The sequence below is a fragment of the Lemur catta genome, chromosome 21 (genome assembly GCF_020740605.2).
Source record: "Lemur catta isolate mLemCat1 chromosome 21, mLemCat1.pri, whole genome shotgun sequence".
NCBI lineage: Eukaryota > Metazoa > Chordata > Mammalia > Primates > Lemuridae > Lemur > Lemur catta.
This window is the reverse complement of record NC_059148.1, coordinates 6,637,089-6,653,427: the sequence shown is the minus strand read 5'-3', so window position 1 is coordinate 6,653,427 and position 16,339 is coordinate 6,637,089. Positions and strand designations below refer to the sequence as shown.

At 31.9% G+C, this 16,339-nt stretch overlaps 1 pseudogene; it reads left to right on the top strand.

Annotated features, from left to right (window-relative positions):
* The first annotated feature begins 1,943 nt into the window (after positions 1-1,943).
* Positions 1,944-2,370, top strand: LOC123625656 (annotated as a pseudogene).
* Positions 2,371-16,339: the final 13,969 nt, after the last annotated feature.

Sequence of the window (16,339 nt, the reverse complement as noted above, 5' to 3'; positions counted from 1 at the left end):
TAAGTAATTCTCATTAAAATAAGCTTTAAAAAAATAAATAAAATAAAATTTTGTTATGTCAATAATTTGCTCAAAACCCTTCCTCAATGCTCAAGTTATTAGCATAACAAAAATGGTATCTCATGATTTTGTTTCACCATACGTGTTAGAGTCATTTCCAGCTACTATCCACTTTGAAATAGTGAAATGCTTCTTTCTCTTTTTAAAATATTCTGCCACCTTTAAGACTAGATAGTTTAGATTTAACCTGCAAGACTCTGCTGAATTTTATTACTATTATGAAATGTTCCGTGAACTACCCCAGATAAAATTAATCAATCTCTATTTCATCTGTGATATGAATATATATATATTTTCACTTACTTCACTCCCCAGTAATAATTTATTAACATGACATATAATTATGATATTAAAATTATTATATACATGTGATGAGATCTCCCCTTCTAGTCCTATTTTCCAGGACTGGGACATTGTCATTTTTGTCATTTTATATCTCATGGTAATAGAACACTTTGCTATATTGCAAATATTTAATAAATGTTTGAATAAATGATAAATTTAAAAATAGGAAAAAATAATTTTGCGCATATACTATGAGAACTACATTTAAAGGATTGTCTGCATTTATTCAGAGAACACAAAGAATATACTAGGAATGAAAAATAAAAAGGGGAAATGATATCATTGAATCAATTAGGAACAACTTTTCTATTTGAAATGTGTGCCCCTTAACACAGTACGGTACCTAGTGCCAAATAAATATTTTTTAAATGAAATAAGTAGATAGTGTAGATGTTTATAAATAGTTTACAGGGCTGTAGAAAGTGTAGCGTTAGCAAGTAGCAAAGATTTCAGACCAGAAGCTCATATTTATACCATAGATTTCCAATAGTGTATAATATTTATTAATGTAAAATACAGATGCTCTTAAATTTTAATGAGATGTTGACAATAGAAGCTGATTAATTATCCCAATCTACATAATATATGTAATTACTTGCACAGAAACCAATAGGTTTGATTTCATTAAAAATAAAATCTGGATGTGTGATACGAAAAATGACAGAATGAAGTATCAATATCTAAACAAACTTAAAACTCATGTAGACATTGGAGAAAGTACCTTTATTTTTTCTAGACTATGAGTATTTTTTATTGTTGAGTATTCTTGTGTTAATATCAAATTTCAGATGCCTATAAATAATTTAAGGTTGTACCTTAGCCCATTTTTAACTTAAAATTAGGCAAACAGATATAGCACAAAGGAGTATAGCATATTTGTTTTCTTCTAATTATACTTGGACTTTTTACTATTTGTTTATGAGATTATAAATATTCATTAAGTATTAAATATTTTACTGTAAATGATATGTTATATTTTCTATGTGGAATTACAAAATATGTAAACTCTCTCAATAAGAAATTATTTAGGGTTACTATCATCGGATACATAGCAGTATCTCTGGTTATATTATTTGATAGTTACAATGTGTCTTAAGTTTCCCAAGAAGATTTTGATTTAAAGTATTCTCTTAGGGGAATTGCCTTCAAAATCAATCTATTTTGATAACAATCATTGGTGGATCTGACATTTGTGCTAAAGTTAGTAGCCAGTTGTATGATTTTATCTAGCTAAATCAAAGTTATAAGGAATAGAAAAGAGCCCTCAACAGCCAAAAATAATTTTAACCATAGGGCACAGGAAACTTTGGAAGCGATTAATATGTTTATTACCTTTATGATGGTGATTATTTCATGGGTGTATGCACATGTTCAAACTCATCAAATTATATACATTTAATCTGTATAGCTTTTTGTTTATCAATTATATCTTAGTTAAATTATTAACAAACTAATTTGGCACCAACAGGGAAGAGTCCCAGAAGGGACCATTCCGAACAATTTGGAAAGAAAGGACGAGGAGGAATAAGGAAGGAATCATGGCAGCTGTGGTTGCTGTTTGCAGTGGTCTAGAGAGGAAAAAGCTGGCACACTTGGTAAGGGCTGCTCTCTGTTTCGCACATCCGGGCACTCACGCAGTGCTGTGAGCAGAGGTTCACTAAACAGGTGACCAGCAATGAGGACCTTCCTGTTCCAATGGAAAATCCATACAAGGAGCCTCTTAAGAAATGTATCTTGTGAGGAAAACGTGTATATTATAAGAATGTACAGCTTTTGTCCCAGTTTATTTCTTCATTCCCTGGATGCATTTATGGAAGGAACATAACAGGTATTTGTGGGAAGCAACAGAAAGAAATCACAAAAGTGATTAAGAGAGCTCAAATAATGGGGTTTATGCCAGTTACATACAAGGATCCTGCATAGCTCAAAGACCCTAAAATTTGCAACATCAAATTTCGGGAATAAATTACATGATGTTACCACCAATAAACTTATTTTACAGTAAACAGAAAGTAACTTGGGGAAAATGAGTTCTAATTTAAGTAAATAAATGAATATAAAGCTAAAACATATAAAACTATTATCAATTCTAAAGAATTAAAGGGGAAAAACTGACATAGTCCTCCATGATTCTTTTTCTAAATAAAAAATGTTGAACACTGTATATGTTAAACACTGGCTGTGATAGATTACTTTTATTTATCTTATATTATGACTCTATTCATGTGCATATTTTATTTTTTCATGGTACTTTGGAGCAATTATCTAATATAGTCTTTGATAACATAACTAGCCTTGTCAGAAGACAAAGTAGGTGGGTGTCGATTTAATACGTGGAGGACTTTCTCAGATTCCACCATCTATCAATTCATTTACATTTGTTATTTAAGTCAGAGATGCTTTCCTTGTCTAATAAACAGCAAATATTTTGGAAGAGGATCTACTTAGCACATAATTTTATAAAATAATTTCTTGATAGCTATCCATGATCAAAGCACAAAAATAGTAGATATAGATTAGGTTCTTGGAAGAGGAATTAACTACCTTATGGGTGTAAAGAAGGTATTACCCTGGAAAATCAAGAAGTTTCTGCCACAGAGACAATGCATGTTTTCACTCTCCAAACCTGCTTTCCTTCTCCAGCGTCTATTATGTTTAGAGGAGCCGTGTTTCTAATTCTAGGTATAGAATGTAGGCAGAGTGAAGCATCCCCTCTCAGGCTTTCAGTATGTTTGCAAATATACGTTAGTTAAATATTGAACTTTATCTTCACTTTGTCTATCAAGTGGGGGAAAAAATCAGATTTCATGACTTCTTTTTTCCTTCCTTCTGCCCTCCTGCCTCTCTTTCCCTCTCCTTTTCCCCTCTTGTTTCCTTCCTGTTTCTTTAATTAGATCCTCCTCCTCCTCCTCCTCCTCCTGCTCCTTCCTCCTCTTCATCACTTCTTTCCCTCTCTCATTTTGTTTATTTTATTAATATTTTAGATTTCGAGATGATCATCAAAAATCAAAGATTTCTAGTTGGCCAAGTGGTTGTCTCCACACAACATATGTATATCTAGATACCTCCATGGTAGGATAATCTATTTGAAATTGTAGGGGAAAAGAAATATATTTCCTTACCCATCTCTAGGTTTATGGCTGAGATTCCTGTAACAAAAGATGGATTAACAAGAGAAAAGTGTACAAATTAATTTATATAAGTTTTATATAACATGGGAGTTTTTAGAAATGTAGACCCAAATAAACAGGTAAATATGTGCATTTTTAAGTTTAAGTGTGGTCAGTCACAGAGAAATATAACTGGAGGACAAAAGGGTATGACCTAATGATTATGACCGGGGGTAACTTAGCAAGGTCTGTTTGTTCAGATCCTTTTCTGTGTCCCTGTGTCTTCAGAGGTTAAGGATGTTCCTTTCCTCTATAGGGAGAGAGGCCACCTCTCAAATGAAAGTCTTATGACTTGCTTTAGGGGAATATCAGAGAATCTTTCCTAGGTTTTATGACCTGCTTCAGAGGAGGGGAGGTTGAAAGTTAAAGTGTGATCTTGTTTCTGCTCTTTCCTCAAATGCCAAGTTGCCATATTTTAGGATAGCATGTCCTGAACTTCATCATAATGTTGCAAGTTTATGGAAACTAGGAGTCATTAAATGTGAAATGTATATTTTTCTGAATATTTAAGAAATAGAATATTTAATTTTTTGTTTCTAGAAGTATAACTTGGAGAAAATCTATTTATTTTACATTGAGTACCATTATAACTTGGAGAAAATTCATTTATTTTACATTGAGTGCCATACTATAGATTCCAAGTCTGCCATAATTTTTGTCAAGCAAATAATATTTGCAAATTAATTTATATGACATATATTATAAATAAATGAAATTAAGTGACATAATTATTTTTTTTCAGGTGATCTAGCTTGATTTTTTTTCTTTTTTTATTATTATTTCAGCAAATTGTGGGGGTACAAAAGTTTAGGTTACGTATATTGCCCTTGGCCCCTCAGCCCCGTGAGTCAGAGCTTCAAAAGTATCCATGGCCTAGACAGTGTGCATCTTTATTAAAACATAAGAAGTGACAATACTTAAGCAAATTCAAAAATATAACTGTGAAAATTAGAACTCTTTGATTATGGTGGAGACAAATTTTAGTATTTCTAAATTGATTTCATTTGTCCCTTTTAATTTGTTTTGAATTAATTATAGTATGCAAATGTATGGAAAATTTTCTGAAACATGAAAGCCAATAACAGCCTCACTGCTTTAATATTCTTTTTTCAATTTTAAAGTGAGATAATTATATCATTCTCTGAAATGATGGCTTAGGAAATCAATTTTATCTTATTTTCTTGGGGAAGCTGAAATGGGGAAAAATTACTTTCTAATAGAAATTATTCAGAAATTCATCTAGTAGAGTGTATTGTATCACATTTATAGCCCCCTACTTTATTTAGGCCATGTGAAACTTTCCCTATATTCTGTAAAATATTTTGTACAGTTTAACTTGTGTGACTTGTAATTAATCTCAGTATAGCAGAGCAGCATGAAAAATTTTATGAGCTTTAAGAATTTTTTTTCCAATTTTTCTTTCAATATGTACTCTGAAGATGTCATAAGAATACTAGTTTTCCTAAAATTGTAATACAATATACTTTCAATTCCTGTCACATTATTAGCAAGTTGCTTTTCTGTAGGTTTCTTTCCAAGTTATTATTATAGTGAAAAGATCATTTTATCTGACAGTAAACTATATTTTTATTGCTATCTTCAGTTGTATTCTACTGCCTTATTGGATATTTCCACCTGCTTCTTTACTGGTCCCTCAAACTCAGCAGGTTTCAAAATTTTATTCTCTATTATTCCCGTGGATTAGACAAATCACTTCTCTGAGCCTTGGTTTCTTAATATATGGAATAAATAAATTGCCCTAGCTGATTTTTAAGCTTTCTCCTAGTCCTTAGATTATATGAGGTTTTATTTTGTTTTTAGTCTGTTCTCCCAAAGATAAGTTCCTTAATATTTTCTTCTTTAAATGACACAAAAATTTATCCAGGTATTCACATGTGAATTTTAAAATTTTATCCTTTTCTTTATTGGTATCCCTTTACAAAAATCCTATATGTTTTGTTTCATTTAATCTGTTCCCTTCTCCTCTATTCTATTCTCATTTTTGTCATGTCTGTTTAGATCCTCATTAATTTGATCCTGAATTACTGGCATGGCTTTCTCATTATACTATTTTGTAGGCTCTTCCTCCTTCTTACTAATCTGCCAGAACAGCTCTGGTCATACTCAAATGAATTCAATGACCGCCCCCTACCTTATCAAATTAACTATAAACATAACATTCAAGATTTCTACAAGTATCTCCAACACTTTCCCTACTGCTTATCACAAAACTACAGAAAACTGCTCTAATTGAACTGAAAAATAAGCTTTTCTTAAAGAAAACGTTTTTTGGTCCCATTATTTTTCTTGATGTTTCTTAGTTTTATTTAGTTTGGTTTGGTCTTTATCTCTAGAAATTCCATGTGTGTGTTATATACTTTTCTTTTATTTAGAATTTATTTTTTTCATCAAAGGGCATGTTTTTTATAAAAGCGCTATCCAGTTGCCATGGCAATTTTTTCATCAAATGTAGAAGCTGAGAGGAACCTAGGACCAACTCACTATTTTTTTTGAACAAGAAAACAGTACCAAATGGTTCAATGATTCTACAAGGTCATCATTTACTTGGTGGAAAACTTGCAGCTAAAACACATAACCTACCTCACAATACGGAGAAGTATTAAAGTGTTGATTTATTTTATTGTGGTGTACTATAGTATTAATACTTCCCACATTTATTATTGTAGTTATTTGTCTTTCTTGAATTATGGTATTTGTATATTTATCATTTTCTTCTAACAGGTTATCATCTTCTTAATTGCAGAGAATATGTCTCATCTATCCTTATTGCTCTTTTAAGTGGAAAAATATATGTAAAATACCTTCAGATCATAAAGTCATGACAAAAGATTTCAGTTAATTGCAACACTCGTGGAATCATTGATGATATCTATATCTGTATTTGTATTTATATGTCTATACCTATACTTAAACCTATGTTTAGATCTATTTCTACAAATAGTCATCTTTTAAAAAAATTATAGCAAGCATAACATCCTTTTTCCCACAAACATGCTAAAATTGATTTAAATGCATATCTAAAAATTAACTTCCTATATTCTTATGTAATTGCAGAAATAATTATGTTTAAAAAATACAACACAAATTATTGGGGTGAGTTGACATTTAATTGAATTACTAGTTAAACCTATTTTACCACGTCTGCTTGAAATCAGGATTTGCTCATAATTAAAATACTTGCTCAAAACCACCTTTGGTAAAAATAGCATGCTTTTGAATATTTTCAAGATGTGTATATAAAATCCTGTTTACTGTTTCTGAAGAAGAAAAGTTCTTACTTCTAAGCAAGGTTGCAATTTGATTCTGGCTCTATTGGAACAAAAACAAAACCAAACATACACACACACACACACACACACACACACACACACACTTTTCATAAATATATGAAAAATTTCCATACAATTTCTGAAGAGAGTTTAAATTTTCACTATTATCTTTCTTTGTGTATCCTATTACACACATATAAAAGCCCTATACATAACTGATTGTTATATTTTTATCATCTGGAATACTTCAATATTGTTTTAAATGTATATTCTGGGCATGATTTCATATTGAATAGATTTTTCTGAGAAAGTGGATATTAGATTGCTGAGAATCATCTAGTGGAACAAAAAATATCAAAAAAAATAATAATAGTTAAAAAAGTGTTTGAAGCAAATGCATTTTTAAACAATGCAAACTCAGGTTTTCTGCATGAGCAAAGCTAGCAAAAATAATCATTTTCATTAAAGGAAGTATATACATGTGTGATGGTGACTGATAATGAAAATTGTCCTTGGCCTGTGTGTGAATGTGTCTTGTCATGTACTGTCTTCAATGGGAAATGAGAGGCGGGCTCTAGGCTATGCAAAAGTGATGTCAATATGTTCAGTTAAGTGGAAAAAAAAATCACTTAATTGGGGAAAAATACAATCACTCAAATTGGTCATTTTTCATTACGTAGAAAAAGTACTGAGATAATTAGCTGAAATTCCCAAGTAAACAAAATACTTCATCATTGTGAAGGCATAGTCAGTGTAACCAAAATATCATCCAAATTAGTAGTTTATACGAACACTGGACTTTCAGTTCTGGCACTTACAAGATAAGTAACTTTTACCAAGTCATTTAAGTTTTCTGATACTCAGCTCATTTGTAAAATGGAAATGAAATATCTCTTTCAAAGAGTCGTGTTAAATTTGAAGTGAAATAGAATGATAGTGAGTGGACACAAAGTCTGTCACATAGCAGAAACCCCCCTTCCTTTCCCCAGTACAGGGCCTCTAATTTTGCTTAGTCAGATACATTGATTAAATCACATTCTTACAGCTTTTATCGTTTATTATCTATGTCAATGGAGAACATCACAGCTTTCAAAGAATCCAGACAGGCAAAACAAAGCAGAACACATCCTAATTTGAGGCTGGGATTTAGTGTGAATTAAATATTTTTTAATATGATTCATGGAATTTATATGGTTGAGAAATATCTTATGGTTAACACACATGCAAAAAAAAGAGTCCGAAAGTTCATAAGAACACACAACCTCTTTGAAGTTCTATATTGAGAATGATGTGAGTTAATTTTACCACATGGGGCACTCATTCAATAATATTCCAAAAGATGACTATGTACTATTTTTCAGGGATAGTACGTAGCTGTGGAAAATGTAACAACCCATTATGCTTATGTTATTATGTGTTAAAAAATGCTACCCCGAATTTACAGGCAGTTATGCCATGAGAAAGGTAAATACGGGTTAAAAGGGAGCTGGTCTCTCCAGCACTGATGGGGTGAGGCTTGGGGGTGGTGGAAAAAGGACTGTTGTACAGGGCAGTGTTGCCAACAGCCCATATGGTGACCTTTCATAAGTTAGAAAAGAGTATGTCTTCCTCTATGAAGACAAATTTCTGAGTCAAGGAGTAAAGCTTGGTGAGTTGAATGCCAACTGGATTTCATCTCCCATTTGTGCCCTTGGTCAGGGTCTTTTGCACGATATCTACAAAGCACAACATAGCTTCGTGGCACTAGGTGAGGGATTATAACCCAGTTCTGTTTTGGCGACGTTATTAAAGATTGCTGCCACTATGTTAACTAGCGAATTAGCAGATGGGATATGCAAACTATGGATGTGGGTAGTGAAGAAAACACCACAGAAGAGTGTGAGCAGTGATGGCACAACTGTTATTCTACACTCTAAATTTTGATAAGCCTCTCTAAAACATTTAGGTCTCTCCTCTGAATAGGATATGGGTTTCCTATTAGCCTAGGTCCAGGAAAATTTTGATGTAAGCAAACATATCAAACCCCTTCTCTCTTGTGGTTTCTTCCTCAGCCCACTGATTTCCTGATGACTCCCATTCTGATCACATCTCATCCTCTACCTTTATCGTTTTCAAATTATTTTTACCTGAGTGAATCTTTCCTCAAACATATTTAACAAAAAAGCCGAGATAAGTGAAGCCAAACTAGCCCATACTCCCCCTTGTTTACCTGCACTCCTCCCAGGTGCTTCGGGAATATCATGAGGGCACTGCAAACATTCTGCTCTAGAACTGTCACGATTCTCTTTACTTGTTCCACCAAAAATCCATTGATCTCTTATTTCTCTGACTCTGATTTTCTCTTGGAAGACCTAAAAATATATATTTAAACTCAAGGGTTAGTGGAATATCCTTACTTATGTATTATTTTAACAAAAGTTTTCAATACCTTAACCTAAAAATCAAGTTCCATGGGGGAAGATACCAAAGGATTCTTTAATTCACATCAAGGAGCTGATTTTGATGCTATTTAGAATTGCTTTTCTCTGATTCTGTCCTAAGGAGCTCAGTAAAATGTTCAGAAACTGTGATTAATCAAATTATTTAATATTCAATATCATCAGGTCTGTTTCATTATCTACAAATGCTCATGTCTAGATTATTACACTTAATCATCCTAGCAGTCATCCTAGTAGCCGTATAAAATAGAACACTATTGTCATACTAATAACTGAGGCTCATACAGGTTAAATGACATACTTAAGATCACTCAGCTAGACAGTGATGAAAATAAAGGACTGACCCAAATCTTTGGTAAACAATTTTTTTCTTATCCTATGCTTCTTTGAGTTGACCATAACTTTCAGATAATAAAATGCAATATTTACATCAAAACTTAAGCCAACTACAGTCTTGGAGTGTGGGTTATACATTGATTAGGCAAAGCTCGGTACTTTAGATTATTTTTATTTAAGTTAACGCTACATGGAGTGCATAATACAGTCATCCTTTCACTTGCTAATATGCTTTAGATAGATTGAAATATACTTTTAAATAAAACCACTCCTTATTCAAAGAGATATACTTAACTATGCAGTTTGAAAAAATCTATTTATTTCCATAGTTCTTAATATGTTGCAAACATTATTGACTCATAGTTTCCCAAGCCCTGTCTCCTTACCACTTATCATATGTTGTCTCATAAATCTGAGCTCTGCTGATTAGAATGGATCCTGAAAAATATATGAGTATATATATCTAATGATGTCCCAAGAGTTCTAACATAATCACGTTTGTGTGCCTGCCATATTTGTGTGGATACTATAAATTAAATTTCCTTAACTGTTATTAATGAATTTTGTTAAACCATAATTTGTGGTTTAATGATATTTCTTTCCCACAAGTGATTTCTATAGTGAAAATGTAGATTTAAAATCATTTATTTTCAATGAGATAAACTGACTTTAGAGGTTAATGTGCTTTCGTTCCAAAGCTAAACTCTATCATTTTGGTCAATTAACTTTTTGTCCTTTGTTTGAAGTCCAGAAATGATAAAAAGTTACTTGGTTACTTCATCCAGTCTGAGAATTTCTCTGAAGTTGTAATTACTGTCCTGAGAATTTTAGATTTATTGCACTTTACTAGTCTTGAAGAGGCAAAATGGTATCAATATAAATGGAGTTTTCCTTTAATGGATTTTATCTGGTGGTCAAGACCTTTTTAAGGTAATAAAACTAAGGTCTCAGTGTTCATCTGATACAAATAACTACATTGAAAAGAACAGGAGTTTTGATTAATACTCTTTTACAAATGCAGCAAAAATGTGCTTTTACTATAAATGCAAAAACTAAAGATAGAGTCTAAGTTTGCAACTGTAATGCCTAATCCAGGCATTCCTAATTTCATGCCTGTTTCAACTGATTCTTAACTTATTTATTGCCACCAAAATTTATTACTAATCGTATAGACGTATTAATTATTTGAAGTCACTACTTTGTATCTGAAAGATCAGATATGAAAGTTTACATTGTGACCCACACTTCTGAGCTTGGCATTCATGGATGAAAATCTGTTCCTCAGACTTCTCTAAATTTTTCTCCTCTGATTTTCCCAAAGTGACCTAGGTTGTCATTTGGCTCACTATAAATGCCATATCATTTCCAACATCATTTATTATCTTGATTGATCATTTAGAATTTATTGTATACATTTTTAAATTATTAGGATAGAGCAAAGACTATACACACTTGTCAGTAATCCAAACCTATTATTAGTAATACTAATGGAGAAAATAAACCAAGACCTTAAAAATACACTATGCCATAGACTAAATAGTATTCTAGACTCTTTGAAAGTTATAAAGAAATAGGAGCCCCCTTGTTTGAAGGGGCTGTATGAGGCAAACAGGTACCATTTGAGGCCTTAAATACAGATATATTTTTAATTTGTTTCATGAGAACATTGTTACATAGTGACAATTGTTACTGAAGCTGGAAGAACTTAATTCAAACAAACAAATCATTGGCATTTACTGAAGAAGGGTGTATGGACAGCTGCAGAACAAGAATTTTAAACTGACAGCCTTGATAAAGATTCCAGTCTCTGCTACTTCAATAGCAACCATAAGCAATATGGTTGCTTATGGAAATATTAAAAAAATGGCCCAATTTATAGCTATGTTGCTTTTATTTCTCATTCATAGTATTTAACATACTATTGACTAAATAGATTTAAAGAAGCCCGTAAGTCTTGTAAAATAGTTTCATATTGACAACACTAATAATTAGTTCAGTGTAATTTGTAAAAAAAAAAAATCTTAAATATCCAGGTTTTTTTTTTTTTTTTTGCTTGGAATGAACTAGAATGACTTTGGTATCAATCATATCTAATAAATAAAAATAATATAAAGAAAATACAAAATTAAAATCAGTGTTAAAATATTACAACAAAACAGAACTCAAACCAGTATTTTGAAAAGGTATTTTTTATTTTAAATATTCAAGAAATGTTTAATAAATATTAATAATTATTCTTTGTTTTTATATTATTTATTTCATAAAGTTATAAAACCAAACATAATATACATAAACTATTTTCTAATAAAAATACAGTATCTTGCAAATTATGAGGAATGTAGTTTAGTTTCAAAGGAATGTGGTTCTGAGGAGTTGCAAGAGAATCATTAAATATGATCCATTTTGATAATCAGATAAGGATAGCATCCCAATTTAAAGGAATAGCTTTATGAAATGTAGAAAGGCCAAGGTAAACACATAATATATGATCAAGATATGAGAAATTATAAATAATAATTGATATAAATTGGGAAAAGCCCAGATAGAAAGGTTCTTAGCAGCTAGAAAGAGGTATTTAACATCTCAAAAAAATAGTGAGGGGCAACTGTAGGTTAACACAGATGAATATGAGGAAAACCATATTCTGGAAGTCTTAGATTGATAGATACATAAATACAAATTATACCAAAGTGGAAGGGGAATCTCAAAGGCAATGTAGTATCAAGGAAAATAATACAAAGTAAAAATGTTGAGAACTGGGATGGATGCTAGCCATCAGATGAAGAAAGGACTGTAACAATAAAACAATTTTATGGAATAAAGTTATGTAACTTTGGTGACAAATATAGAGCAGTAAAGAAAAAGAGTAATTATTTGGTAGCTAAAATAGTTACAAAGATACCACAAACAAAACTTGAATTTGTTCTTGGATGTTTTTTTTTGTGTCACAAAAAGATGGTCTCAGGTTTAAGTGTTGATTTGGAGTCATTATTGGATATACATGGAAATGACATAAAAGAAGAGTGTTTTGGTAATTGAAGTGCATTTTAATACAGCTTTACAAAAATTGAGAAAGAGCTACATGAAACTGACTTGGAGTGATTTTCAAGAGATATTATTTAGAGATAATAGCAAAATGTAAGAGAACACACATAGTGTGTTACCTTTCCTATAAGAGAAAACCTAAAAAAAAGAAAATGGACACGTATCTGTTTATCATTACAAAAAGAAATGCTGTGAGGACAGATTATAATAAAGTTTGTACATACAACGGATGGGATGAAAGGACACAGGAGGGATTGACAAGACATTTCTTGAAGTATATACAACTTTGACTTTTAAAAACAATATTGTTCTTATAAAACAAATTAAATTTGTAAGAATGGAAAAGGAGGAAAAAAACTCAAACTGAAAGCAAACAAAGAAATGAATCTAAACAGATTTCAAATGAATACCCTAACCACACTGAAGGAAAAGAAAAAAATAGGGGAAAGGAAGGGAGGGAAGGAGGAAGGAAAAAAAGAATGAAGAAAGGATAGGAGGTAGGAAGGGAGGAAGGAATAGGAAGGAAGAGACAAAGGAAAGAAGGAAGGATAGTAGAAAGGAAGGAAGGAAGGGATAAGAAGGAAGGGGGAGGGAAGAAGAAAAAAAGATGAAAGGGAGGGAGGGAAGAAAGAAAGAAGGACAAAAAAAGAAAAAGGAGAGATTAAGAGAGAGAAGGAAGGAAGGAAGGAAGGAGGGAAGGAGGGAAGGAAGGAAATTGTCCCGATGAATAAGCGCATATATAATAGTTGATTATGTACCCTAAGTCTGTGGTAGGGTGAGCTGAGGATCAACGAGCAAAGTGCAAAGAAATCTTGATGTCTTTGTAGTAGAAATATTTATGGTAGTGGTACATGGAAGTTCAATTCTGAAACCAATTTCCATGAAATATAGGGTTAATCAAGTGAATAAATGTGCTGATTGTGGTAGCTGGGATTCTTAATTCTCAGTGTGCAAAATAAATAAATATGGGGAAAACAATAAAAAACACATGGGATGGATTGGAACTGCAAGTATCTGTGTGAACTGATGATAGCTAAAATATGTAAATGTACAGGTGCACATGTTTATAACCTATGCATATATTATATATGGGTGAATGCATGTACATGTACATATGTGCATATATATTTGCAGGTTTGTGTATGTATATGTGTATATGTATACATTAATTTCCTAACCCTGTCCAAGGAAAGGGCAAAAAAGCAAAGATACCCACTGGAAATGAGGACACCTAGTACTGAAATCTTGATCCCTAATAAAATTGATAAATGGATTCTTGAACACAGGCTGACTACAGGGCTAGGGAAGGTTAAGAATGAGATTAATCTAGAATATCTTTTGTACAAGAAAGTAAGGATGGAGGCAATTCATGAGAAAACAGGAGCTACCTTGCTCAAATGGGATGCACTAAACAAAGAGTGGCCATTTGAGGACTCAAATAACTAAATCAATTATAAGACATTGAAGAATAAGAGCTCAAGTATCTATCCCTACTTATTTAGAATATGTTACATAAATTGAAATATATGTAAATATATTTCCCACTTTTATATTATACACAAACACACATATAGCAGAACTGAGGGCTCTTGTTCATAGTAGAATGATGAGAATAGAGTTACAAATATGGAGGGAATGTGGAAATTAAAAAATACATAATTTTTTAATCATCACAGTAAAAACTGGATGATAAATTTCAAGGAAGTCTTGAATGAGAAGGAAGATATTGCAGTGTCCCCACAGACTTTTATTTAGTTGGAAGGAAGAAAAAAATGAAAAATAAACAGTACTTACAAGGTGAAAAAATTGTGTAATATCCTGACTAGGTGATCAAAATTAGCATCAACTGTGAGTGACAGATGGATGTTATTTGCTTCCAGATGTGATATCCTGAGAAGAAACGATTATGTAGTATTCTGATCAAGAATGTAGTACCTCAATCTAATTATGAGAAAACATCTGACAAACAGAAAATGAGAGATACTCTATTTATAAAATTAAATGGTGGGACACTGTCTTCATCAAAAATTTCAATGTCAAAATGACAGTAATAATAAGCTGTGAACATGTTCCAAATTAAAAAGAAATATAAGACATGAACCAAAATTAGATACCATACTGAAGGGCTGGAAATGCTCTAAAGGACATTGTTAAATCAATCAACAAATTTGGAATGTGGATGATAACTTAGATAACAGTAATTAGATATGCTGTGGTTATGTAAAAGAATATTCAAATTCTTAGGAAATGCACGTGAAAATATTTATGGGTAAAGGGCTAACACATATGCAACTTATGATCAGATATTTCAAAAATTATATAAATATAAATATAAATCTACTTACAGAGAGAAAATTCTCAAGCAAATGAGTGATAAAGCAAATGGGACAAAATGTTTCACAATGGGTGAATATGAATAAAGCATGTAAAGTTATTTCTTGAAATAGTTTTATTTTTACAACCTTTTATAAGTTTGAAGTTATTTTTAAATAAAATTTACAAATTTAAAATTTAGTCTTGAAATGAAAAACTTGTATCAATTTTAAGTTTTTTAAGACTAGGAATTTGTGGAGTTGGAGAAGTATAGAGGAAATACATAAGCAAACTCTTTGTAATGGTATACACATGAATGCACAGATTGTGATGGTTAAGATTATGTGTCAACTGATGGGCCATGAAGCATACAGATATTTGGTCAAACATTATTTTGTTTCTTTCTGTGAGAGTGTTTTGTATGAATTTAATATTTAAATTGATAGACTGAGTAAAGCGGATTGCCCTCCCCAATGTGGATGTGCCTCATCCAATAGCTGAAGGCTTGAATAGAGTGAAGGTTGAGCCTCCCCAGGAGAGGGAATTCCTCTTGCCTGACTGCCTTCCAGTTGGGACATTGATTTTTGGACACAAACCAAAACATTGGCTTTTCCTGGGTCTCGAAACTGCTGGCTTTTGTACTGGAACTATGCCATTAGTGCTCTTCATTCTCAGTCCTTTGGACTTGGACTGGAAACTACATCAGATTCTACTGAGTTTCCAGCTTGTATACTGAAGATCTTGGTATTTGTCAGTGTCCATAATTACATGAGCCATTTTTTTTCCAATAAAGCTATCTATCTCTCTACAGATAGATATATAGGTATGACTAATCTAGGTGGCTAATTCCTTTAGAGCTTAGAAATTTAAATGTGCAGTTTAACATATTATAAGCCCCATGATGAAGGTATATTCCATGTCCCTCATTTTATACCTTACCATGCATATAGAAAGGCCTAAGTATTTTTTATTGTTACTGCTATTGTAAAAATGGATATAAGAAATTGAAGGAGAGAACAATGGCTCCAAGGTTTTGCATGTACAAGTGGAAGAATTAAAGAGCCATTTAATAAGGTGTCAAAAATTGGGAGATCAATAGATTTTCTTGGTGGATGCATATCAAAAATCTAAGATGATTTTTTATTAAGGTAGTTGGGAAGTTAAGAAGGAAGGATTAGTAAAGAAATTATTATTGTCCAATGTATTTGCTGTTGTGGCAAATTCTGTTGAGCTTGATAAGAACAATTTAGTTAAATGGTGAGAAAAACCATGATTCATTTGAAGTCATGAGGAACTGAGAGAAGTGAAATTGGTTGTAATAGGTTTAGAAATAATTATGTAG